This window comes from Schistocerca nitens, chromosome 11 (assembly GCF_023898315.1).
Source record: "Schistocerca nitens isolate TAMUIC-IGC-003100 chromosome 11, iqSchNite1.1, whole genome shotgun sequence".
Lineage (NCBI taxonomy): Eukaryota > Metazoa > Arthropoda > Insecta > Orthoptera > Acrididae > Schistocerca > Schistocerca nitens.
In genome coordinates, this window is record NC_064624.1 from 197,620,064 (window position 1) to 197,639,218 (window position 19,155).

General features: G+C 44.8%; 1 pseudogene; it reads right to left on the reverse strand.

The window, feature by feature from the left end:
- Window positions 1-3,278: 3,278 nt before the first annotated feature.
- On the reverse strand, window positions 3,279-3,395 carry LOC126214086 (5S ribosomal RNA; annotated as a pseudogene).
- Window positions 3,396-19,155: the final 15,760 nt, after the last annotated feature.

Here is a 19,155-nt window from a genome sequence, read left to right on the forward strand (position 1 = left end):
TATACTAATGGACCGCGGCCGATTTAAAGGCTACCACCTAGCAAGTGTCGTGTCTGGCGGTGACACCACAATTACCACCAACTTTCAAATCGCGCAGTGATCACCATTCAAAGATAAGGGAAATTAGAGCTCGGACTGAGGCGTTCAGACAGTCGTTTTTCCGTCGCGCGATACGCAACTGGAACAAAAAAAATGGTTCAGATGGCTCCGAGCGCTATGGGACTTAACATCTATGGTCATCAGTCCCCTAGAACTTACAACTACTTAAACCTAACTAACCTAAGCACATCACACAATACCCAGTCATCACGAGGCAGAGAAAATCCCCGACCCCGCCGGGAATCGAACCCGGGAACCCGGACGCGGGAAGCGAGAACGCTACCGCACGACCAGGAGCTGTGGACCAAGTGGAACAAAGGGTTGAGTGGGGGGGGGGGATTTGACTTTGGCGCGAATAGTTCCCTAAGCCACACACCACTTGGTGGCTAGCGGAGTATATATGTAGATGTAGGTATCCGCATCCGGTGACGCCTGTGGGTGAGGATGACACGGCGGCCGGTCGGTGCCGTTGGGGGCTTCATGGCCGGTTCCGGTGGAGTTTTAGTTCTAGCGTACTTTCCTTGCTGCGTCACGTGCCTGCAAGTTCAGCAGGTGGCATTCAATCTCGCCGTGAGCGACTGTCGTATTGTTTTGTCTCATCAGCGTATATTAAACCACCCCCCCCCCTCTCTCTCTCCCTGTGTGTGTGTGTGTATATGTGTGTGTGTGTGTGTGTGTGTGCCAAAAAACAGTACCCGCTCGTGATTTGTGACTACTGCGCCCTTTTACTCTCACTCGCTGAGCAAAGTGTCCGCTCTATAGGTTTCCCAATAAACTGTCCCCTCCCCCCCCCTTTCCCTCCCCCCCCCGGCCGCTCCTCCTCCCCCACAGCCAGCGCGGAGGGAACTTACGACAGTCGCCGCAGTTGTGATTTATCGCGCGCCGCACCGGTCGATTATCGATCTATCGCGGAGTTTCAATCAGGCGCCGCGCAACATTGCAAAAGCGAAGGCGGAAAACAAAAAAAGTTGGCATCGGGAAACCCGCTTCAGAGTTACGACGTGTGTAAAGTCTCTGAATCACCACGCCCGGACAGACACTGCGTGTCCTGCTGACCGTAGACTCGCCGCGAGGTAAGGTGATCGGACGAAATGTTAGTCACCACACGGTGATCGCTTTGGAGCGCAGTAGACGGTGTGTAAGTACACTACTGGCCATCAAAATTGCTACACCAAGAAGAAATGCAGATGATAAACGGGTATTCATTGGACAAATATACCAGAACTGACTTGTGATTACATTTTCACGCAATTTGGGTGCATAGATCCTGAGAAATCAGTACCCAGAACAACCACCTCTGGCCGTAATAACGGCCTCGATACGCCTGGGCATTGAGTCAAACAGAGCTCGGATGGCGTGTACAGGTACAGCTACCCGTGCAGCTTCAACACGATACCACAGTTCATCGAGAGTAGTGACTGGCGTATTGTGACGAGCCAGTTGCTCGGCCACTATTGACCAGACGTTTTCAATTGGTGAGAGATCTGGAGAATGTGCTGGCCAGGGCAGCAGTCGAACATTTTCTGTATCCAGAAAGGCCCGTACAGGACCTGCAACATGCGGTCGTGCATTATCCTGCTGAAAGGTAGAGTTTCGCAGGGATCGAATGAAGGGTAGAGCCACGGGTCGTAACACATCTGAAATCTAACGTCGACTGTTGAAAGTGCCGTCAATGCGAACAAGAGGTGACCGAGACGTGTAACCAATGGCACCCCATACCATCATGCCGGGTGATACGCCAGTATGGCGATGACGAATACACGCTTCCCATGTGCGTTCACTCCGATGTCGCCAAACACGGATGAGACCATCGTGATGCTGTAAACACAAGCTGGATTTATCCGAAAAAATGACGTTTTGCCACTCGTGCACTCAGGTTCGTCGTCGAGTACACCATCGCAGGCGCTCCTGTCTGTGATGCAGCGTCGAGGGTAACCGCAGCCACGGTCTCCGAGCTGATAGTCCGTGCTGCTGCAAACGTCGTCGAACTGTTCGTGCAGATGGTTCTTGTCTTGCAAACGTGCCCAACTGTTGACTCAGGGATCGAGACGTGGCTGCACGATCCGTTACAGCCGTGCGGATAAGATGCCTGTCATCTCGACTGCTAGTGATACGAGGCCTTTGGGATCCAGCACGGCGTTCCGTATTACCCTCCTGAACCCACCGATTCCACATTCTGCTAACAGTCATTGGATCTCGACCAACGCGAGCAGCATTGTCCCCATATAATAAACCGCAATCGCGATAGGCTACAATCCGACCTTTATCAAAGTCGTAAACGTGATGGTACGCATTTCTCCTCCTTACACGAGGCATCACAACAACGTTTCACCAGGCAACGCCGGTCAACTGCTGTTTGTGTATGAGAAATCGGTTGGAAACTTTCCTCATGTCACCACGTTGTAGTTGTCGCCACCGGCGGCAACCTTGTGTGAATGCTCTGAAAAGCTAATCATTTGCATATCACAGCATCTCCTTCCTGTCGGTTAAATTTCGCGAATGTAGCATGTCATCTTCGTGGTGTAGCAATTTTAATGGCCAGTAGTGTACAAAAGGGAGTTCGCAGTGAAGAGGAATGCAATTAGTCAGTGACGAGCCATTGGAGACCACTCTTACTCAAATATACGAGGGGAGCGTACGCGGTCGAATGCTCAGTACACGCAAGAAAATTTGCCCAGAATGCAAATCGAACAACGAAAAAGCACTGGCTTGGTCCATTCGCATGCAAAGCTGCGCGTCTTAACCTACGAGGCATCGAAGTGGTCAATTGTTAAAGGTCTGGGAGAGGACTTTCTTCATAGGTGGGGAGTAAGGCGCCATCTCCAAATTGCCACTGTGGATTAGGTAGGCAAACTGTTCGTCACGTAGTTACAGAATGTCCCCGATGGCAACGTTCGACGCAATTAATGACTGTAAATCACATGTCTTATTCTTTTTTTAAAATTTTGTTTGGTGTACTAACTACCACATAAAAATGCACTCCGTTGTCAGTCCACGAGTGGCCTACCGGGACCGTCCGACCGCCGTGTCATCCTCAGTGGAGGCTGCGGATAGGAGGGTCGTGGGGTCAGCACACCGCTCTCCCGGTCGTTAGTTGATGGTATTCTTGACCGAAGCCGCTACTATTCGGTCGAGTAGCTCCTCAATTGGCATCACGAGGCTGGGTGCACCCCGAAAAATGGCAACAGCGCATGGCGGCTGGATGGTCACCCATCCAAGTGCCGACCACGCCCGACAGCGCTTAACTTCGGTGATCCCACGGGAACCGGTGTATCCACTGCGGCAAGGCCGTTGCCCTAACTACCACATGAAATAATTAGTCTCTCTTTTCCCCTTACTATTTGGCGCCACTTCGACGACTTGGGTGTCCGTGAACCCGTGATGATGAAATGATGAAGGCAACACCAGAGATGTACTAATTCTCCTTCCAGCCTGGCTGCTAATATCGCCGCCGCGGTCATTAAAGCAACTCAGCCCTGACGCAACGCAGTCATAAGAGTACACGTTTACTGAAGCACAGTGCTTAAAGAAGCCCAGCATGTGTTTCCACTTGCCTGGCAAGCTTCACGAGAGCCGTTCAGCCTTGTGCACCTGACAACAGGTTGCGTTGTCAGTCCAACGCGACTACGGGATAGCCAGGAATAAGAGTGTTTGCGTATGGAGTTTCACTGCAGCTCAGTTATCACAACGGTGGGATCAGGAAAAGTAACGAAGCAGAGTTAAAGGAGATTGAGGAGGAATTAAGAATTGGGGAATATATACGAGTCATGAAGCAAAGGAGAATGAGGAGAAATTAAGAATTAGGGACTACATCTGAGTCACAAGGCAAAGGAGATTGAAGAGAACTTTTGGATTGGGGAATATATGTAAGTCACAAGCCAAAGGAGATTGAGGAGAAATTAAGAATTGGGGAATATATCTGAGTCACGAGGCAAAGGAGAGTGAGGAGAAATAAAGAATTGGGCAATATTATACAAGTCATGAAGCAGAGGAACTTGAGGAGAAATTAAGAATTGGGGAATATATACGAGTCACGAAGCAAAGGAGATTGAGAAGAAATTAAGAACTGGGGAATATATATCAGTCATGAGGCAAACCAGGTTGAGGGGAAATTAAGAATTAGGGAATTTATACAAGTCATGAAGCAGAGGAGATTGAGGAGAATTTAAGAATTGGGGAATATATACGAGTCATGAAGCAAAGGAGATTGAGGAGAAATTAAGAACTGGGAAATATATACCAGTCACGCGGCAAACGAGGTTGAGGGGAAATTAGGAATTAGGGAATTTATACAAGTCACGAGACAAAGAACATTGAGGAGAAATTAAGGATCGGGGAATATACACGCGAGTCATGAAGCAGAGTCCAAGCCCAGCATGGAAAGAGTTGTTGTGTGTTTATGAGGCAGCAGCTCATAAACTGGTAGATATCTCCCAATGCAAATTGTATACGAACTTACTAACCACTAATTCGGGAACCTATATTACAACATATTTGTAAATTTGATCAATAGTTTTCTCAATCCATAAATATTTCGAAAGAGGACAAGGACTTAGTGGCTGACAAGTGTGTGTGGAACAGCATATAGGCTTTTTAAATTGGGGCACAAATTACCTGAATTAAAAAAAAAGGCTCAGTGGGTATTAAAACACACATTCTGGTGATATGCAACGTACTGCGAAGAAAAGTTAGTATGAAAGAAAAGCTTCTTTCTTCAGATATGTGCTTTTGAGACTAACATAATATAAAAAACGAACTTATTGTTTACTAAAGTGCATCTGGGGACTTAACAATGAACTGTTTGGCCACTCAGAATGAATTCAGCGAACCCGCAGCACACTTAATGGAAAAAGTAATTGACACTGGTATAACTGGAGTCATATTTTGCTGAAACACCCTAAGCTTACAGAAAGAAGTCTTCCCAAATTTTACTGCAATTGACGTTGCAGTATAATAGACATCTTCAAGGTCTTGGGTGCAAAGGACCTCGATGTTCAGAGTCGGTAATGCTTACTACAGAAAATATAAAGTGTAGGTGATCTGGTGGGGGTTCGAACTGAGGACTGCCAGTACTAGACGAAAGACAGTGAAGCTGCAGAGAGAACCGTTTATACCTAAATAAATAAGTCAGAAATTCGCCGAAAAGGAAAAAAGAACAAATAAAATCCAACATGTTGTGGCGTCCAGTGACCCAGAGTGAATATGCGTTTCACTGAGCCTTGTCTTCTGATACTTCGGTCCGAATCCTACTCAGAACACTACGATGGAAGCGTACAGAATAAACTGCTACACAGCGTGGGCGGGTTAGAGGCGGAACGTGTATAATCCATGGACAACAAACACACCCAGTCTCGAGCGGAGAAAATCGCCGAACCGGTAGGGAATCGAACCCGCAACGCTAGGACGTAGTAACTATTGTTGACCATACTACACGAGGAGTCGCGGAACAATTATAACGGAACTTCACTTGTCGAAACGGAGAACGCAAAACGCTTGCTGTTGTCGTACAGGGTGTCCATGAAATAATGTCACAGTTATAAGTTTTAACAGTATCAACTCTAAGCGTTGTCGAGTGTTGGTTCTACGTCACAACTAAACAGTAACTCTACACAGTTTTAGATACGCGCAATCGCGAGTGCTGCTTTGTCGTTTTGCCGCTGCTGGCGCCACGTACGCAAAATGGCGACTGCCCAGCGTAAAGCGTTTACTGTTCTGCAGTTTACTCATAGAGTAAATATCTCTGGAGTGAGAATTCACGTGCGCAGAACATATTTTGTGTTGTCAACATACATTGCCGGCCTGGTCACGTGTTCTCGGGACGTCGTGTGTTTGTCCGTATAGCGCCCTGTATATTTAGAATGTCACTACATCCCTAGTACAGACGGATTCTTTTCGAACGAGTCGTGGTTTTATTTATATATGTTGCGCAGATATTTTAACAGTATCCATTTGATACCGGGAATAAACCAGCTACGTATCTTTGCGATAGGTGTCACAGTTCAGATTCACTCGATTTTTACTAGTTTTCGGTATGATACAGCACTTTATAGTATTACAGAGCCTGAAGTACATTTTCGCAGTGATAGTCCTGCAAAACGACTTGACAGTACGCTAGTACTTTTGCAAGTGTCCGAAAAACACCGAATTTGCCACACATTAGCGATTATATCCCTGCTAATTCGTCCTTTTTTCTGCTATTTCTGCGTATTTATTTTCTCGTCTTTGCGACCTAAAGCACAATTTTTCTTACTGGTGACACTTTGAAGTATTTATTTAACGCATTTTACGTACTTACTCCCAGTTTATTAAATAAATAGTAGGCTGCGTAATCTATATAAATAATCCACAAGTCACTGATAAATACATGGAGGATAGTATTTGCTGAAACAACTAACCATTCCCTTTCCTCTTCCACTAGCAAATTTACGAGAGGAAGCGATTGCTTGTAAGCTTTTGTACGAGCCGTAATATCTGTTATATAGTCATAAAATCGTAGAAAAATAGGTCTACAGATTCAAGCCTTAATTATAATGCGTCTCGAAATTGTTAAACATATACAGTGTCTCTTAATAATATGATAACTATAATTAGAGCTAAATGGTATGTACCCATGAAAAGTTAGTATCCCCCCTTTCACATATATTTCTTTGCATCCGTAGCAACAACAGTAATTCACCATCGCTATTACACAAACGGTGAAACACAACAAAAACTCTTGATATTATAAACTTCAAACGCTGCAGAAAGCACATACGCACAGCGAAGTCCCGAAAACACGAGACAATCCTGGTTTAATGTTGACAACATGCGCAGAACGCAATGCTCACTCCAGAGATATTTACTCTATGAGTTTACTGAGAGTGAATCTGTAAAGTCAGCTCAACGTGTGTTTTGTTTAGAGTTTGTGATTTGCCATGTGGCGAAAACATGCGCCGATGCTGTAGTCATTTCGAACTAAAAGTGTCGAAAGAGGATGTTGATCAATTCAGGGCACTTTACCTTCGTAATTCTTTTAGATTAGATTAGATTCAGTTTTCGTTCCATACACCCAAAAAAATTAGATGATTCTCGCGGGTGTGGAACATGTTAGAAAGTATAACATAAAAACATAAAACATTTGCATATAATACTTACTACCCTCATCATTTGTCAGGAGATAGTCGAAATAGGTTAATACAATGCAGTAACCTGGAACAGCTAATATTCACAGAATTAAGATGCTGTCAGAACGAAACACTGTTTTGCACTATTAATAAATTTGTCATACACACAGTACCTAATCTTGACTGTTGTGACTAAGTGTTGTCAAAATTGAAATCTAACCATTATTTTTACTTAAGGTGGTTTAACAGTCTCTGTTAAGATATTCATGTATGGAGTTGGAGTTGCCTATCAGAAAGTCTTTCAGACTCTGTTCAAACCGTGCTTTATCTGAAACCAAGTTTTTAATGGTTGCTGGCAATTTATTGTAAATTTGTGTTCCTGATTATTGGACCGCTTTTTGGACCAAGGAAAGTGATTTTAGGTCTTTATGTAAATTGTTCGTATTCCTAGTATTGATATTATGTATTGAGCTATTGGTTGGAATTGGAGATGTATTACTTGCAACAAATTTCATTAAGGAATAAATATACTGAGAAACAGTGGTTAGAATAAAAAGTTTCTTGAACAAGATGTTCTTGAATTTACACCACAAACGATTCTTATCACACGCTTTTGCACCCTAAAAACTTTTGCACGGTTTGATGAGTTGCCCCAGAATGTGATACCATGTGACGTAATAGAATGAAAGTAAGCCAAGTATGCAAGTTTTTTTTTTATATTTATATCTGCTACATCTGACATCATTCTTACGGCAAACACAGACTTGTTTAGGCGCTTAAGCAATTCTCTGGTATGCCCTTCCCAACTGAATTTATCATCGAGTTGTAATCCCAGAAATTTAACACTGTCAACCTCTTCGAATTAAATGTCTTCATATGTTACACTCAAGCTGGAAGGAAATCTCTTACAGGTTCTGAACTGCATGCAGTGGGTCTTCTCAAAGTTTAATGACAGTGAATTACCTTTAAACCACTTATTAATGTCAGTGAAAATTTTATTAGCAGCTATTTCTAAATCTGTACTTGACTTGCTACTTATCGCAATGTTTGTATCAGCTGCAAGCAAAACAAACTTAGCATCTGACAATGTAACAGACAAGAGGTTATTAATGTACACAAGAAAAACCAATGAACCCAAGATGGAACCTTGAGGAACACCGCATGTAATTAATTCCCAGTCAGATAAAGACTGGCTGCTTACTGCACAGGTATTTCGCAACGACACTCTTTGTTTCCTGTTAGATAGATAAGACTCAAACCTTTTCGAAGCATTGCCAGTGGCACCTTAATATTCTAATTTACTTCAGAGAATGCTGTGGTTCACACATTCAAAGGCTTTTGACAAGTCACGGAAAATGAAGTCTCTTCGCAAAGTAAGACTAGAATTTCATTTGCCAAAGACGACAGTTTGACAGATCACTATTTTTCTACCCACATCCCTCAAACCCAGGGAAAATATTCCTTCTTCTGGCGGTACATCTGACCCTAGTGGAGTTCCTTCAATTTATAAATAAAGGTGCAATGCTTAGGTGTTTTATCAGAAGAATTTGGCCTTAATGCCATGTGCCTTTTTTTAATTATATGTATTTCTATTTCTTAACCGCTCCTCTTCGATTTTTAACTTAAAATAGAAAATCAACAAGAACTAGATCCTGAATGTGATCTTTCAACCATCTATCTGAACACCTAAAAATTTGAAGTGTTGAGTTTCAGGAATCATATGCCCATTCTGTGAAATTAAAACGTGTGTTAGAAACTGTAAAAACCGAGTCTTGCTGTGATTAGCGTTAGTTTATTTTCTACAAGCCATGAATTATTTATGTGATGAACTGCACTATTTGAAACAGAGCAAATGTTGCACACAACATCCTTTACTACCAAGCTAGCGTCAACAGCAAACAGAAGTATTTTACAGTTACCCGTAATACTAGAGGGCATATCATTTAATTAAATGTGTTGCCTGCCTACCAATTAGGGGACCCGATTTACGACGGGCGTAGAATAAGTAATGCAACACATTTTTTTCGGAAAGCAGGTTCGTTTCATTCAGCTTTCCAATAGACCATATTATTCTCAACTCTTTTGGTTGTGTGCTATAAATTAGATTAGTTTCGATTCAGTTTTCGTTCAATAGACCCAAAAATGAGAAGATTCTTGTGGGTGTGCAACAATTCAGAAAGTATAACACCAAAAACATAAAACATTTGACTATAATACTCACTAACCTGGTCATTTGCCAGGAGATTGTCAAAATAGGTGAATACCTTGCAGCAAACTGGAACTGCAAAAATTTACAGAATTAATACACTGTCAGAACGAAACATAGTTCTGCACTATTAATAAATTTATCATGCACAAAATACCTAACCTTGACTGCTGTGACCAAGTGATGTTCAAAAGGTTCAAATGGCTCTGAGCACTATGGGACTTAACATCTGAGGTCACCAGTCCCCTAGACGTAGAACTACTTAAACCTAACTAACCTAAAGACATCACACACATCCATGCCCGAGGCAGGATTCGAACCTGCGACCGTAGCAGCAGCGCGGTTCCAGACTGAAGCGCCTAGAACCGCTCGGCCGCAGCGGCCGTCTCCAAGTGGTGTCAAAACTGAAATCTGCAGGAGACATTTTTAGTTCAGCTGCTGTAACTAAATAAAGATCCACATATTGAATGTCTGTAAGAAAAATTAGGTTACTTTACCTTCATTTTTATGTATGATATGTTGTAAATAATCTAAATTAAACTATTATAATATACCATACCACATGGGGCAGTCTTTTATGGACCTCTACAGGCAAGGTAGACGTTTAATTTCACTGAGTAAGTTACAAAATTTGTACCAAGCGTCTATCTTCACTCCTGCGCAAGACATTGTCTTACGAAACTGGTCGATTCTTTCTGCAACACCTTGCACTGTGCATGGGAAACGATCTGCTGGCGGCGTGGTGTCATTACTCGCTGGGAGCTCTCTATCTCTCGCGTTGTGCCACGTCACACGCCAGTAATGACCTATATATAGTCCGTTGGCGCCCACACTCGCACCAAGTTATCTGTTCTCGGCAGCGTCTGTAAGTGACCCTGTTTGACCCTCCATACAATGTCTAGCCCCGAGGGGTTATCGCTGGCTTTTCGCCGAATAATTGCTCACAGTGTCAAAGGGTCCGCCCGATTACTTCTCTCTCTCTCTCTCTCTCTCTCTCTCTCTCTCTTCCTCTACTCGCCAGCTCTGGACGAGTTCATTTCTTGTTAGCCCTACGCAGAACTGATCCGTGTCGACCGAATGACTTGCCGCCCCTACAAATATTCACGCCAGCTTCCTGCTCATAAAGTGTTGCCTACCAAGTAGGGGGCGCGATTTACGAGCGACGTGCAATAAGTAATGCAACACTTTCTTTTCTGAAAGCAGTTTGATTTCATTCAAGATTACAATACATATTATTCCCCACTCTTTTGGTTACTAAACCCTAATTTTCAACATAATCTCCACTCAATACGACGACCTTATACCACCTTTCTGGAAGACCTGTATTTCCGTGTCTCTACGGCTCGACGTTGGAGCCAACGTCTTGCTGCAACAATAACCTTCCCACCTCTCGCTGTATGGTGGTACAACATTCAGTGTGTGGTTTTCAAGTGCAACAAAAAGGGCGCAAATGATTATGGTGATATCTCTATTCCAATTTTCTGTGCAGGTCAGGAACTCTCGGAACAGACGTGATGCAAAACTTTTCTATATATATATATATATATATATATATATATATATATATGGTGTTACAAAAAGGTACGGCCAAACTTTCAGGAAACATTCCTCACACACAAAGAAAGAAAATATGTTATGTGGACATGTGCCCCCAAAACGCTTACTTTCCATGTTAGAGCTCATTTTATTACTTCACTTCAAATCGCATTAATCATGGAATGGAAACACAGCAACAGAACGTACCAGCGTGACTTCAAACACGTTGTTACACGAAATGTTCAAAATGTCCTCCGTTAGCGAGGATACATGCATACACCCTCCGTCGCACGGAATCCCTGATGCGCTAATGCAGCCGTGGAGAATGGCGTATTGTATCTCAGCCGTCCACAATACGAGCACGAAGAGTCTCTACATTTGGTACCGGGGTTGCGTAGACGAGAGCTTTCAAATGCCCCCATAAATGAAAGTCGAGAGGGTTGAGGTCAGGAGAGCGTGGAGGCCACGGAATTGGTCCGCCTCTACCAATCCGTCGGCCACCGAATCTGTTGTTGAGAAGCGTACGAACACTTGGACTGAAATGTGCAGGAGCTCCATCGTGCATGAACCACATGTTGTGTCGTACTTGTAAAGGCACATGTTCTAGCAGCACAGGTAGAGTATCCCGCATGAAATCGTGATAACGTGTTCCATTGAGCGTAGGTGGAAGAACATGGGGCCCAATCGAGACATCACCAACAATGCCTGCCCAAACGTTCACAGAAAGTCTGTGTCGATGACGTGATTGCACAATTGCGTGCGGATTCTCGTCAGGCCACACATGTCGATTGTGAAAATTTACAATTTGATCACGTCGGAATGAAGCCTCATCCGTAAAGAGAACATTTGCACTGAAATGAGGATTGACACATTGTCGGATGAACCATTCGCCGAAGTGTACCTGTGGAGGCCAATCAGCTGCTGATAGTGCCTGCACACGCTGTACACGGTACGGAAACAAGTGGTTCTCCCTTAGCACTCTCCATACAGTGACGTGGTCAACGTTACCTTGTACAGCAGCAACTTCTCTGACGCTGACATTAGGGTTATCGTCAACTGCACGAAGAATTGCCTCGTCCATTGCAGGTGTCCTCGTCGTTCTAGGTCTTCCCCAGTCGCGAGTCGTAGGCTGGAATGTTCCGTGCTCCCTAAGACGCCGATCAATTGCTTCGAACGTCTTCCTGTCGGGACACCTCCGTTCTGGAAATCTGTCTCGATACAAACGTACCGCGCCACGGCTATTGCCCCGTGCTAATCCGTAAACATTGCACTGACTGCAAAAGCACGTTCGTGATGAACACTAACCTGTTGATGCTACGTACTGATGTGCTCGATGCTAGTACTGTAGAGCAATGAGTCGCACGTCAACACAAGCACCGAAGTCAACATTACCTTCCTTCAATTGGGCCAACTGGCGGTGAATCGAGGAAGTACAGTACATATTGACGAAACTAAAATGAGCTCTAACATGGAAAGTAAGCGTTTCCGGAGACATGTCCTCATAACATCTTTTCTTTATTTGTGTGTGAGGAATGTTTCCTGAAAGTTTGGCCGTACATTTTTGTAACACCATATATATATATATATATATATATATATATATATATATATATATATATATATATATATATATATAACTAAACGAGCAGCGATAGAAATACACCGTTTGTTGCAATATGCTTGGGACAACAGTACATTTTCAGGCGGACAAACTTTCGAAATTACAGTAGTTACAATTTTCAACAACAGATGGCGCTGCAGGTGATGTGAAAGATATAGACGACAACGCATTCTGTACATCGTCGTTCTGCTGTAAGCGTGTGCTGTTCACAACGTGCAAGTGTGCTGTAGACAACATGGTTCATTCCTTAGAACAGAGGATTTTTCTGGTGTTGGAATTTCACCGCCTAGAACACAGTGTTGTTGCAACAAGACGAAGTTTTCAACGGAGGTTTAATGTAACCAAAGGACCGAAAAGCGATACAATAAAGGATCTGTTTGAAAAATTTCAACGGACTGGGAACGTGACGGACGAACGTGCTGGAAAGGTAGGGCGACCGCGTACGGCAACCACAGAGGGCAACGCGCAGCTAGTGCAGCAGGTGATCCGACAACGGCCTCGGGTTTCCGTTCGCCGTGTTGCAGCTGCGGTCCAAATGACGCCAACGTCCACGTATCGTCTCATGCGCCAGAGTTTACACCTCTATCCGTACAAAATTCAAACGCGGCAACCCCTCAGCGCTGCTACCATTGCTGCAAGAGAGACATTCGCTAACGATATAGTGCACAGGATTGATGACGGCGATATGCATGTGGGCAGCATTTGGTTTACTGACGAAGCTTATTTTTACCTGGACGGCTTCGTCAATAAACAGAACTGGCGCATATGGGGAACCGAAAAGCCCCATGTTGCAGTCCCATCGTCCCTGCATCCTCAAAAAGTACTGGTCTGGGCCGCCATGTCTTCCAAAGGAATCATTGGCCCATTTTTCAGATCCGAAACGATTACTGCATCACGCTATCTGGACATTCTTCGTGAATTTGTGGCGGCACAAATTGCCTTAGACGACACTGCGAACACCTCGTGGTTTATGCAAGATGGTGCCCGGCCACATCGCACGGCCGACGTCTTTAATTTCCTGAATGAATATTTCGATGATCGTGTGATTGCTTTGGGCTATCCGAAACATACAGGAGGCGGCGTGGATTGGCCTCCCTATTCGCCAGACATGAACCCCTGTGACTTCTTTCTGTGGGGACACTTGAAAGACCAGGTGTGCCGCCACAATCCAGAAACAATTGAACAGCTGAAGCAGTACATCTCATCTGCATGTGAAGCCATTCCGCCAGACACGTTGTCAAAGGTTTCGGGTGATTTCATTCAGAGACTACGCCATATTATTGCTACGCATGGTGGATATGTGGAAAATATCGTACTATAGAGTTTCCCAGACCGCAGCGCCATCTGTTGTTGACAATTGTAACTACTGTAATTTCGAAAGTTTGTCTGCCTGAAAATGTACTGTTGTCCCAAGCATATTGCAACAAACGGTGTATTTCTATCGCTGCTCGTTTAGTTTGTATTGCTGTTTCAAATATACCGGTCATTTCTGAAACACCCTATATATATATATATATATATATATATATATATATATATATATGTGTGTGTGTGTGTGTTTTGGGGGGGGGGGCGGTTGACCGATTTAAATTTTTAAAATCTAAGTTGTATTTAGAGGTACTCGTTCTGCACGGATGAACAATGCAATGTCACTGCTCCACAGGGTGTGATAGGGCAGCTGTTACGCTCGTGGCGTTGGTTTCGCTACAACCCCGACAGCCGCCAGTTCCCCACTGTGTGTGTCGCTTTACGTAAGAGAATAACATTGTACAGCCGTTATGGCTATTTGACGTCGGTGCTTTGCAAGAATTACCATACCTCACGACGTTGTTTTCTCTTTGTGTTCCAGGTGAGTGAGGCAAGCCGCTGTAAGGCGCTTTGGAGTCACCGCCTGTCTCGTGTGTGTGTGTGTGTGTGTGGGTAAGTGTTGCCTGACCTGTAGTTTACTCGTCCTTCATATCTGGAGGGGAGAATCTTGAAAAATAGACTGGTAGCAGCCGGTCTGACGTTTGTTTACTTGCGGACGCATTTATCTCGGCAAGATTATGGCAATAAAACACTCTGTCACAATCACTTCAGGCGTTCGTGACATTTTAATACACTGCGCATCACGGTTGCTTGGTTCAAATGGCTCTGAGCACTATGGGAGCTGAGGTCATCAGTCCCCTAGAACTTAGAACTACTTAGACGTAACTAACCTAAGGACATCACACACATCCATGCCCGAGGCAGGATTCGAACCTGCGACCGTAGCGGTCGCGCGGTTCCTGACTGAAGCGCCTAGAACCGCTCGGCCACTCCGGCCGGCCCGCCAATATGTGATTTTCACCTGTCCATGTACTTCTGAAGAAAGTTTTACAACTGTTGGAACCATGGTCAAAGGTTGTTGATGAATCTGTATAACTAGAACTGGTTGGCTGATTTTTCATATCATTCATTTACATTCAGAATCTGTATTCAAAATTTTAGAACATAAAATTGTTCCCTCACGATCTTGTCGTCTGTTGGTCCATCATAAGGAATCACACAAAGACCTGGGTGAACCTTCCACCTTGCACGACGGATGGTAGCTCCCGTTAGATATGGGTATATGTATGATAATGTTGGTTAGGTTTAAGTAGTTAAGTTCTAGGGGACTGATGACCTACCGAGCGAGGTGGCGCAGTGGTTAGACACTGGACTCGCATTCGGGAGGACGACGGTTCAATCCCGCGTCCGGCCATCCTGATTTAGGTTTTCCGTGATTTCCCTAAATTGCTCCAGGCAAATGCCGGGATGGTACCTTTCAAAGGGCACGGCTGACTTCCTTCCCCATCCTTCCCTAATCCGATGAGACCGATGACCTCGCTGTCTGGTCTCCTTCCCCAACACCAACCAACCAACCAACTGATGACCTCAGACGTTAAGTCCCATAGTGCTCAGAGCCATTTGAACTACTAGGTGACAATCTCCTTGTTCCTTTGGTGGCTACCAGGTTCGGATGTTGCCGATCACGATGACTATTCTTCAAAAATGGTTCAAATGGCTCTGAGCACTATGGGACTTAACAGCTGAGGTCATGAATCCCCTAAAACTTAGAACAGACCTAACTAGCCTAAGGACATCACGCAAATCCATGCCCGAGGCAGGATTCGATCCTGCGACCGTAGCGGTCGCGCGGTTCCACAATGAAGCGCCTAGAACCGCTCGGCCACATCGGCCGGCTGATCACGGTTGCATGATCACTTCTTCGAAACCCTGTGGCTGTCTCCCATTGGGACGCAATATTCCTCTGTAATGTATGTAGATGGTACCTGTTCTTTCGGACATGTCCAAAAGAACAGACACGACTGGTGATCTTGCAGCTCTCGAAGAATCAAATTGCAATGAAATCTAGACCATTAGCTGCTTACACACGTTGATAAATATCGACGAGGACAGTTGAAAATATGTGCCCCGACCGGGACTCGAAGCCCGGATTTTCTGCTCACATGGTAGACGCTCTATCCGTCTGAGCCAGCCACAGAAGATAGTGCTACTGCAGGGACTTTTCTCTGGCACGCCTCGCGTGAGACCCACATTCCCAACTTACTGTCCACACACTACATTTGTACTGCCCCTGCCCACTATAACTCCTCTCGGCAGTCAATCGTCCGATTCCCGTAAGAGTCTGAGCAATGTGAGTGCATCTGGATTTAATTGTAATTTCACTCTTCGAGAGCTGCTAGATCACCAATAGTATCTGTTCTTTTGGACATGTCCGAAAGGATACCATCTTGATATAGATAAGGCTTATAAGATAAAAATTACCGGCCAATGATCTTCTTCATTGGCGATGCACTCACTGCCGATTTGGGTTTCATAAAGTTTGTGCAAGATGGCTCCCAAAACAGCTCACACAGTTGCATAAACGAAAGCGCTTGGACATCTCCAAGAAACATTTTGATCGCCATGGTAACGAACAACTTCTTAGATAGGATCATTACTGGTGACGAAACATGGATCCACCATTACGAGCCGGAGAGTAAAGGGCAGAGCATGGAACGGAAACATCCAAATTCGCCGTGCAAGAAAAAGTTCAAGACCCAACCGTCCGCAGGAAAACTGTTTACGGTTTTTTGGGCCGCACAAGGTCCAGTACTGGAACATTATGGGGAAAGGGGCACAACAGTAAACAGTGTACGTTACAGTGAGATGCTTACTGCCAGGCTGAAACCTCCGATTCGAAGCAAACGCCGAGGATTGCTGCCAGAAGGTGTTGTGTTGTTGCACGACAATGCCCGTCCGCATACTGCTGCCCACACTGCTGGAACGCTCCAGAAACTAAAATTTGAAGTGCTGGATCATTCTCCATGTAGTCCCGGTCTTGCTCCTTCTGACTTTCACTTGTTTGGTCCACTCAGACAGGCATTAAGGGACCGCCGATTTGCCTCGGACGAAGCAGTGAAAGAAGCGGCGCATTCCTGGCTCGCAGCTCAACCGAGAACCTGCTTTTATGACGGCATCAGATAGCTTCTACAACGATGGAGCAAGTGCGTCGAAGCGCAAAGAGACTATGTCGAAAAATGATGTTCTTGTAAGTTGCCTATTTGATTACGATAACATTTTATAACTACTTTGCCGATAATAACTGACTTACCTTCGTACTTTGGCAGACGCTGCGAGAGAGGCGCTGTGCCTTAAGGCGTGGCTCTCAAAATTCCGAGAGTGCACTTTACCTGACGAGTCAACCAATGTGTTGGCTCCTTCTACGTCCGGAAAAGAGTACCTGTTCAGACAGGCTTCTATATAAAGTTATCATCTTAGTATGGTCGCTCTGTTGTCAGGACCAGATCTTTAGCTTACGGCAAATAATGGAGAAGTGTTACGAGTGGAACAGGGAATTGTAACTATGCTTTATAGATATAGAAATGGCATATGACCGGGTTCCTAGGAGGAAGTTATTGTCTGTTCTACGAGATTATCGAATAGGAGGCAAACTTTTGCAAGCAATTAAAGGTCTTTACATGGATAGTCAGGCAGCAGTTAGAGTTGACGGTAAATTGAGTTCATGGTTGAGAGCAGTTTCAGGGGTAAGACAGGGCTGCAACCTGTCTCCAGTGTTGTTCATATTATTTATGGCTGGGTGAGATCAAGATATGTGAACACAAAATAGTCTCGCATATGCGGATGACTTACTTGTGACGGCAGATTCGATTGAAAGTTTGCAAAGTAATATTTCAGAGCTAGATCAGAAATGTAAGGACTATGGTATGAAGATAAGCATCTCCAAAACGAAAGTAATGTCAGTGGTAAAGAGATATAAACGGATTGAGTGCCAAATAGGAGGAACAAAGAAAAGGTGGACGGTTTCAAGTACTTAGGATGCATATTCTCTCAGGATGGCAACATAGTGAAAGAACTGGAAGCGAGGTGTAGCAAAGCTAATGCAGTGAGCGCTCAGCTACGATCTACTCTCTTCTGCGAGAAGGAAGTCAGTACCGAGACTAAGTTATCTGTGCACCGTTCAATCTTTCGACCAACTTTGTTGTACGGGAGCGAAAGCTGGGTAGATTCAGGTTACCTTATCAATAAGGTTGAGGTTACGGATATGAAAGTAGCTAGGATGACTGCAGGTACTAGTAGATGGGAGCAATGGCAGGAGGGTGTCCACAATGAGGAAATCAAAGAAAAACTGCGGATGAACTCTATAGATGTAGCAGTCAGGGCGAACAGGCTTAGATGGTGGGGTCATGTTACACGCATGGGAGAAGCAAGGTCACCCAAGAGACTCGTGGGTTCAGCAGCAGAGGGTAGAAGGAGTCGGGGCAGACCGAGGAGAAGGTACCTGGATTCGGTTAAGAATGATTTTGAAGTAATAGGCTTAACATCAGAAGAGGCACCAATGTTAGCACTGAATAGGGGATCATGGAGGAACTGTATAAGGGGGGCTATGCTCCAGACTGAACGCTGAAAGGCATAATCAGTCTTAGATGATGATGATGATGGTCGCTCTGTTACGTAGAAGCACACACCGCACGCGCTATTGCTTGTGGTTATCGCACATCCTGACACACCCTCTAGCCCTTCTTCGCAGTGAATCACGCACTCTTTCAAATACACCTGCTTCCGTTCCGATTCCGTCACATACATTCGTTCCATACCCCTGTAGCATTGGTACATTGTCCATGCATTGGAGATATAAAGGTGCCTTTAGATATCTTCAGAGCCAGAAACGCAACAGATTCTGGGTCGGTGACAGTGGAGGCGATTCTGTTGTACCTCCTCCACTAACCCATACCCCACGAAACGTTCCACTGTTCCGCGATACGTAGCAAATGGAGCCGTGGACCCGTCGTGCGTAAGGGTAGCGTTTTCCGACTCATCGCGTAGAAATCGGTGATAAACAACAGCTGTTAATGTGACAAGTTTCCTGTAATTTGCGTCTATAATCACAAACTTTTTGTTAACAGGCCGGCCGAGATGGCCGAGCGGTTCTAGGCGCTACAGTCTGGAACCGCGCGACCGCTCCGGTCGCAGGTTCGAATCCTGCCTCGGGCATGGATGTGTGTGATGTCATTAGGTTAGGTTTAAGTAGTTCTAAGTTCTAGGGGACAGATTACCACAGCAGA